Below are 9,786 nucleotides of genomic sequence, written 5' to 3' on the forward strand. Positions count from 1 at the left end.
ATCTAGCAGCTAATTTAGAAAAGACAATAACTATCAATATACATATAAAAAGGAGCTTAACATTATTAGTGCCCATAAAAACAACAATTTAAATAAAACACAACATCACTAGATTCAGCATTGTGATGGTCAAAATTCTTTTTAAAATCTGAAATATCAAATTGAGGGATGTATAGCAGCAAGAAGTCCCAGACTTTGCTTATATAAATTTAAACGCAATTAACTGGAGAAGTAAATTTTAGGGTTTCATTTTAAAAGTAGGTTGACTAGATAGCAACATCCAACAACAACAACAACAAAATAATAGAAGAAAGCATTCTAATTGTTTTTACCACAAATAAGTGAAAAATTTTGGAGGATAAACATGCTGACCCTGATTTGAACACTATACAATATATGTGTGTGACAAAACACCACAGGATACTACTTCAAAATTTACAATTCTGTATATCAATTTTAGGAATCAATGAGTATAAAACAATATTTTCACTTCAAAAAGCAGCTTATGAGAGGTAAAGTGAGAAGGAGGTGGATATTGAGAGAATCAGGAGGAAGGAGAAAAAATGGCACCTACAGATTACAGTACCACAGCCTAGCTGCGGCCCAGCAGGTCTACAGAGCTGACAGCCCCAGCCAACTCAAGGACAGGCGCAGACCACTCAGGATTATGGGCTACAAAGCTAAGAAACTTTGTGGACAGCCGACTGATGTCAGTTAAACCCAGGCTCAGACCTCGGCTACCTATGGGCAGCCTATCAATGCAACTTGGCATGGACAGCCTCTCACTGGTTATACTATTCCAACGGCCCCTCAGACACAGCCAGGCTGTCCAGGGGTATGGCACTGGCTCAGGACACCACCCAGGCCTTCTATGCAGCTCAGTCTGCATGTGGCACTCAGCCTGATTACCCGGCTTATAGTCAGGAGTCAGCAGCCACAACATCTATAAGAACTCAGGATTGTAACAAGCCCAATGAGACCAGTCAACCTCAGTCTAGCACAGGGGATTACGATCACCCTAGCCTAGGATATGGACAGAGTGACTGTAGTTCCTGGAGCTACTCCATGCACCTAGACACCACACCTCCATCTTATCCTCCTACCAGCTATTCCTCTACACAGCCGACTAGTTATGATCCATGCAGGTCTCAGCAGAGCATCTAAGAGCAACTAAGAGCTATGGACAGCACAGTAGCTATGGGCAACAGCCTCCCACTAGTTACCCCACCCCAGATTGAATCCTATAGCCAGGCTCCAGGTGAACACAACTAACAGAGCAACAGCTACACAGAGCAAGAGTTCATTGCAGCAGGACCACCCAGTAGCATCAGTGTTTATGGGTGGAGTCTGGAAAATTTTCCCCGCCAGAAGAGAAGGGGAGCATGAGTGGCCCAGATAACCAGGGCAGGGGAAGAGGAGGATTTACTTGTAGAGGCACAAGCACAGATGGGTGGAGAGGAGGGTGTAGTGGAATGGATGCTGCAGTGTGGTGGCTTCAGTAAGCCCAGTGGACCTATGGATGAAGGACTAGACCTTGACCCTCATGAAGACTGACATCATCAGTGCAGTTTATGTGCAAGGATTAAATGACATATGACTCTTGCTTGGTCTGGCAGAATTACTTAAACAGTGTGGGGTTGTTAAGAGGAACAAAAGAACTGGGTGACCCATGATCCATATCCACCCGGGCAAGGAAACAGAAAAGCCCAGAGGTGATGTCACAGTGTCCTTTGAAGACCCACTAACTGCCAAGACTGCTGTGGAGTGGTTTGATGGAAAAGATTTTCAAGGGAACAAACTGAGAGTCTCTCTCGCTCAAAAGAAGTCTCCACAGAACAGTATATTCCCTGAGGACAGAGGATGCCACCACCACTCCATGGAGTTACAGGAGGTCCAGGTGCCCTGGACCTTCTCCCTGGACCTCTGATGCAGATGGGAGGGAGAGAGGTCGATGTGGTCATGGAGGAGCAAGAGAAATGAATGAAGGAGAGCAGCATCAGAAATGTAGAGACCGGCCCTCCTGAACACAGAGACCCTGAAGAGCTGCATTGATTACCAGATTGATATTTATCTATCTATTTATTTATTTATTTATTTATACTGGGGATTTAAACCAGGGGTGCTTTTTACCACTGAGCCATATCCCTAGCCCTTTTTATTTGTATTTCGAGACAGGTCTCACTAAATTGCTTAGGGCCTCACTAAGCTGCTGAGACTGACTTTGAACTTGTGATCCTCCTGCCTCAGCCTCCCAAGTCTCTGTGATTACAAGTGTACACCAGTTTTATTTTTTAAACCAGAAAATTCTTTAAATTTATAATGCCTTATTTATAATGTTGGCCACAACATTATGAGTTTTCCTTGCCTCTACTTGAATTTTTCACCATTCCTAAATAACCATTAAAACAACTTAAATGGTAGTATGTTCACTTTCTTTACACCTCCCCCCCCTTTTTTAAAGATGCTTGTTTAACTAGATTTAACAGTGAAAAACCCTGTGAGCATGCTCAGTATCATTATGGAGATCAAATAGGGCCTCTAACAGTAACAATGTTCATAGTTGTGATTTTTTAAAATAAAATTACAAATGTTTATTATAAAATGCACAGTTGGGGCTGGGGTTGTGGCTCAGTGTTACAGCATTTGATTAACATGTGTGAGGCACTGAGTTTGATCCTCAACACCACATAAAGTTATTAACACACACACACACACACACACACACACTCTCTCTCTCTCTCTCTCTCTCTCTCTCTCTCTCTTATGTTTTTAAAATGGAGTTAAAAGATCATTTACCATATGAACCAGAAATTTCTTTCTGAGGTATTTCCCAGGAGAATGAGAAACCATATATTATGATTATAAGTCCACAAATACCTCTACAAGAATGTTCAACACTGCTTTGTTTTTCACAGTCAAAAAGTTGAAACCGGGATAGGGCTTTATAGTTCACTGGCAGAGCGCTTGCCTTGAACATGTGAGGCACTGGGTTCGATCCTCAGCACCACATAAAAATAAACAAATAAAATAAAGACATGCTGTTCATACAGTTACAAAAATGTCTTTAAAAAAAGTTGAAACCACTCAATAGTTGAATAAATAGTGGCCTATTCACCTAATAGTATAACAGTACCTACTATTAATAATAGTGATACAAGCCACAACATGGATAACTCTCAATAATATTATGTTGAGAGAAAAAAGCCAGTCACAAAAGCACAAGTCTCATTATTCCATTGATAGGCAGTTCCAAAGCATTAAGCTTTGAGGTTAGAAATCTTATTAAGAGTAACTTCTGCTGTGGTGGGGCAGGTCCTGCAAAGAACCCTGATGCATGGTGGTATACATATTGACTGGGGTGATGGTTGTAATGAGATAGATAGATAGATAGATAGATAGATTTTTTTAATTAAAATTCATAGGTATATATACTTAAAATCTCCATTTCCTTGTATCTTAATTAAACCTCAATAATCATTTTAAATTGGAAGAGAAACTATAATAAATCATAAGAGATTTCAAAGAACTTGATTTTAATACATTAACTATAAAAAGACATTTTTAAGACAAGTAGAGACCATTTAATAAGGACTAGATATTAGATGAAACTGAAAAATTAATGTTAATTTTTAAGGTATGATATGGGCATTATGGTTACACAAAAATAATGCCCTTATTTGACAAAGATGCATACTGAACTATTTATGGGTGAAATGATATTCAAGGGAAAAAATGAGAACAGATAAAATTGTGGTAATGTGGTAGAGTGTGATAATTGTTGTGAGAGCCCAGACAGGGAGTTTATTTGGCGAATGTCCCAAGGAGCTCGAACAAGTTGGGGACACAGACAGGAAAAGGATGAAAAGCCAATTGCACATCTTCAAGACCCCAGCTGCAGGCAACTGGGACTCAGTTCAGGTGGAACCTCTGAGAACATGAATAATGTCTTCTAGAAGGAAAGGAGGCCACATAACTTATCCACTGGCTTCTATTCCCATCTGTTGAGGGGTGCCTGCGTCATCGATTTTACCCCGGGACCCCTTACATCTTGCATTTAGACTATTCTTATGTATTCAGGAGCTGCTGGGGCTCCTGAGATAACCCTAAGACAGAAAACCCTAAGACAGAAAACCTAAGACTATTTGGATGTTTTGGGAGGAACGATATCAGCATGAGTTAGCAGGAACCACCATAGTTGTGGGGAAACAAAAATGAGCAGAGGGTTTGAGATGCAGGGCATTGTTCAGGAAGCATGCGTGGGTTGTCAGCTTGTTCCTCAAGGACAGAAGTGAATTCCAGTGTTGGGTTAATGGAAGGTGTGGTAAAAGTCACTCTGTAACAGAAGCCAACACCACACTTTTGTTCCCCATACTTGAAACACTAACTTGAGCAGTCTCTCATCATTGATACACTGCGTGACTGCTGAAGAGTTTTATTATCATCTAACCATTATGCTCCTGACTGTCAAGCAAGGAGTGTCTTCTATCTGTAGCAATTATACAGGAAAATACGTTTTCCTTGATCATTACAACCCTCAAAGGTAGATATTATCAAAATCTACATATAATCTATGGGTATAGAGAGGAAAAAAATTGCTCATGTTGAAGTCAATTGGTAGAGAGTGGCTGATCACTTCTGAATAGGAAACCAAATTTCTTCCAGCTTCTTGCCTTCTTGTCTTTTGATTCAGGGACAGATGTTCTGGATAATTCCAGTGTAGCAGAGACGGAATGACAAAGAGTAAATGTCATAGAAGAGATTCTCCAAAGAAGGCTTATCAAATGCTTCTTAAGCTTTGCTTTGGGTTTAATTTCCCTCTTCTAATAGCTGTAGTATGTACTACTGTGAACATAATCAGGCATGGGTCCTCTCTGTTTTTCTAATTTTTCTTAGCGGGATAAAAATACCAGTGATGGAGCACCTGTAATAAACACCTGCCTGAGCACAGGGGCCTGGTAAACCAGGTCACTCCAGTGTGCATGCTAATAAGCCTCCTGAAATGCCATCCAGGGCTTCCGGAGGAGCAAGAAAAGCATTTAATGTTTCCCTTTCCACTCCTTCCCAGCGTGTGATTATTGCTAAACCTTTCCTGCTTGGTATTTTTTCCTCCTATAGGCTAAAAATATGCAAATAATCTTTTTAATTGTTCATGAGAACTCATTAAATTCCCCTCTTATGATGAGATTTCTTTCTTTTAATCAGTAGTTGTTTGGAGCCTAATAGAAAAAGAAAGTACCAGTATAAGCCCACTGCATATGGTTCTTTGCTTGTTTTCATAATTTAACAGAAGGGAAATTTTAAACTGAAATGATTGCAAAATTTAATTCAAAAAACCATATTTCTTTTTTATCTAATTAGGATTTTAGAAAGGTTTCTTATATCAAAGATAACTATCTGACCTCTCCTTTGTAATATTCATTGAGAATTCTGTAAAATATCAGACATGAATGTATAAAATTGTATCATTAGTGTTTCTCTCTCTGGTAACTTCTCTTTGAAATACAAAAGGTAAATTCTTGATTTAAGAAGCTAAACCTAAGCTAAAGAGTAAAACTGACAGAATCTATGGTATTTAGATTGAAGACTTGTTTGTCAGAGTCAGAACTCTTGAGTCAGTGGTTGGTGTGGATGGTTGGAATCACAGAGGACTGGATTTCATCTAGTAGAGGTCTTTTCAAGATGGGTAAATTGATTCATGACGAAGGATTATATTTGTTGACTTCTTTCCTTACATTGGTACCTAAAATGCTAGACTGTTTGATCAACTATAAGCAGTGGGAACTCAGGGAGAGATTATTATTGATTTAACAGACACCTTAGAACGTTAATCCAGTGAAATTCGCCAAGGTGCGGATCCCTTCCAGAGAATACTGGTGTCTTCTAGACCAGAATAGTTTCCGATCTCAATCTAACTCTCTGACTTTGCTTTGAAACTGTACCCAGATTAGAACTGCCACATGGATAAATCAATCTTTTGAGGTCAGGTAAGCTTTAGTCTCCCAGCAAAGGCAGAGGCTCTCGGTGGCTCCAAACGGTTTTCAGAAGTGGTCTTGGACAAAGGAAATAGATGATGTTTCTAGGAGAAGCAAGTAATGGTTGGTCTATTTAGGGAGGAGGTGGGTGGAAAGACCTTGCTTCAATATCAAGGCTGAAATTGTTACTTCTGCTTTAAAAAGTTGTATACCTTAATGTACCCGTGCTGGTCCTAGTCAGATTCCGATTGTGCTAACACTGCTCCTCAGTATTAGGCACTGAGGGTCCAAAATGAACAACTCATGTAGCTTTCCAGTTCACAAGGACTGGGGGCATACCTGTACTGTAAGCCAGGCCACAAGAGCCCTCTACAAAACCTGTTTTAGCAGCTGTGATGATGTGCAAGGTGGAGCATGGGCACATGGGGTGGAGACCGAGGACTCACACAGTGCTTCCCTGTGCATACCTGCCAGCATCACAGTGGCTTCTTTGCCTTCAACCAGCCACCTGCCTCCCAGCATCAGGGCATTTTTACTCTCTTCTCTCTTAGGAAAGAGCTTTCCTCAGCTATTTGCCTCCCCTGCCTCTGGCTTATGTTAGGTCTCAGCTTCAAAGTTACCCCTCGGCAAGGCCCTCCTGAATACCTTTCTGACTTTAATCTCCCTGTCCCTCCAACCTCATACTGTGTGTTTGTATTTTTTTTTATTGCTGTGCATTATATATTTATTTGGATATTTTGTGCTTCCAGTTATAATGCATGCATTTTGAGAGCAAAGGATTTCTCTATGTTGTTCAGTGCTGCAAGCCTAAGTCTGATGACATTCATCAGATTCACAGGTATTTTTTGAATGAATGAATGAATGACCATTTGAACATTAAGATAGAAGGAAGTTGGGGGAGAGTAAAGTGGGGATAATTTGGTTAGATGTTGGAAGGATCAGTACAGTTCCTTGAGCAGCATAGAATTACAAGGAAAGATTGTCTGTCTGCTGACTTGGATTAGCCTCAGTCCACTGGATACCTGGTCTCAGAGGTAGAGTTTTCTCAGTGATACTATCTTTCCCACAATGAAAGGATTCTCAGTTAAGGGCTTAAGAAAAATTTCTGCCTTCCCCTGGGGATAAAAGATATTTCCTTTTCTTTCCTGAAGCTGTGATGGATCTTTGTTTGGGGGAAGAATGGGTTTGCCTCCTTTCTCCAGTGACTTAAGTCTTCTGTTCTAAAGGGGAGATGAGTCCAGTCTGTGTATCCACTGTCCTCCCCAAGGCCTGCACCTGTGGGAGGCATTCCTGCACCTTTGTTGCCCCAATCTTTCTTTTGAGCATCTGGTGAAGGTCATGAAGAAAGGTTTGCAAGTGGGGACACACTCCCCTTGTAACCGTGGCTCCCAGATTCTCACATCAGCCTGCACCTGGCCTCTAGCCATCATTCAAAAATAAATGAAAAACAGTTTGCAATGTTAGCTATGTTCTTCTTATCGTTATTCTATGGCAGTCCCATCTTTCTTTTGTGCCCCGACCCAGTGATCCAGAGATCACCTCCCCTATCTCCTTGGAGGTTGTTTTGGTCAGCTTCTGCACTGCTGTGACCAAAATACCAGATAAGAACATCTTAGATAAGGAAAATTTTATTCTGGCTCTTGGTATCAGATGTCTCAGTTCATTGATGGCCGATTTCATTGCTCTGTGCCCAAAGTGACACAGCATATTACAGGGCAAAGGCCCAGCGGAGACAAGCTGCTTGGCTCACGCAGAAAGGAAGCAGAGAGAGAGAGAAGGAGCCACAGGAAGATGCAGCCTTCCAGGGCATGGCCCAGGGACCCACCTCCTCCTGCCATACCCCACCTGCCACCCAGCTGGTTCATTCAAACTAGGATGGACTGACCAGTTTACCACATACACCTTAATAATATCACCTCTGTATATTCCTGCATTAACACATGAACTTTTGGGGAACACCTCACAACCAAACCATAACCAAAGTCCTTGTCTTTATTTACACTTAAGGCTAGTTACTTGTCCAGAGACCCCTGACTTGAAAAGGTTTAAAGAGAAGTTAGGATTTAATGGGTTATTTGGCTTCAGCTTATTGCTAAGATGGACACAATTACAGCTTTCTACATCCTAAGTCAAATCTGTCCTTCCAACTCTTTTTTTTTTTAATTTAACTGCAATCCATTTGGTTTTTGTCATTTATATTTAGATAAATTGTTTCTTGTTCCCTATAAGTTTTATGGTTGTTAGGTACTTCAAAAGCTTACAAATATTAAATTTGAATGACATGTGGTTAAGTATGAAACTCTTTTAAATTAAACATTTGTTCCTTTGGGAATGTGATTCAGCATTGAAATGTAGTTTGGGGAATGCAGATATTACCCTGATACTTTTCTGTCACAGGTGACATGGTTTTTCTTTCTGAATGCCTCTTTAATTCTTTGAAAGATTTTTTTTCTTTTTCTTTTTTTGTATACCAAGGATTGAACTCGACCCCTGAGCCACATCCCCAGACCTATTTTGTATTTTATTTACAGATAGGGTCTCTCTGAGTTGCTCAGCACCTCACTAACTTGAGATCCTCCTGCCTTAGCATCCTGAGCCTCTGGGATTACAGGCATGCACCACTGCGCACAGATTGAAAGATCTTTTTAATTGTCACCATAATATACATTGATGGTCATTGTTAGGTACTGTTCTCCTTTAAGCATGCTGTTCTTTTTTTCCTTCAAGTTCTAGGTTTTCTAAAGCTTTGAAAAAGCATACACACACACACACACACAAACACACATACATATACATGTATATTTGATGCATTTATTTCTGTGCTCTTCTGTAGCAGTCCAATCAAGCATACCTTCTACTTCCTCAGCTTTCATAGATTTAATTTCCTTATTTATTTTTTCACAGTTCTGTTTATTTAAATTTAACTCTGCATTATATTTTCAAATCTAACCTTCTTGCCTCCCATACCTTTAGCGTTTTTCCTTCACAGGTAGCATCAATTTTTGTAATGATGTAACATTTTTTCCTTTATTTTCTAAGCTCAAGAGATCATATTCTATGCCCTTCCTATTTTCATATATCTTTTCTGAGCTAATTCAATTTTGTTTTCACTAAGAAAATCTCTTAATAGTTTCTTCTAAACCCTCTGGCTTTTTTTTCCTGACATTTGTTTATCTTCATTTTTTACTATGCTTCCTGTATTCTATTTTTAAAAATTATATTTATTTATCTATCTGTATAATGTACTTTCTGATAATCACTAATTTTTTGATGGAGCATTTCTATTTGAAATATATTTTACAGACTCACATGCTGGACAGTTAAGAGGGGATATAATAAGTAGGTAGTACCCTAAATTTGGGCTTTCTGCCTTGGGACCCCATAATGTGATCTCTGCCCAGGAGGTGATCTACTCTCAGTTTTCTGGTTTCTCTTTGTTCACAGAATCAAATGGCTGACATATCACTCACAATAAAACTTCTATAATGTTATGGGCTCCGTGTTTCATCACCCAGCTGTTTGAATCTAACATACGCATCAGATATGAGTGTGTGAATTCATAGAAGGTGTTAGGTCCCAAGCTTTGCATCATCCTTGCTAACAAAAACAGAGTAGAAATGGCCCAAAATGTAGATTTGTTGCAGCAGCTCAGGAGGCTGAGGCAGGAAGATAGCAATTTCAAAGCCAGCCTCAGGTAATGAGAGGCAATAAGCAACGCAGTGAGGCCCTGTGTCTAAATAAAATACAAAATAGGGGTGGAGAAGCGGCTCAGTGGCTGAATGCCCCTAAGTTCAATCCCAAGTACCCCCCCAAC

General features: G+C 40.1%; 1 pseudogene; it reads left to right on the forward strand.

The window, feature by feature from the left end:
- Positions 1–563: 563 nt before the first annotated feature.
- LOC107139303 lies at positions 564–2,024 on the forward strand (annotated as a pseudogene).
- Positions 2,025–9,786: the final 7,762 nt, after the last annotated feature.

Source organism: Marmota marmota, unplaced genomic scaffold (genome assembly GCF_001458135.2).
Source record: "Marmota marmota marmota unplaced genomic scaffold, marMar, whole genome shotgun sequence".
In the NCBI taxonomy this organism is placed as follows: Eukaryota; Metazoa; Chordata; class Mammalia; order Rodentia; family Sciuridae; genus Marmota; species Marmota marmota.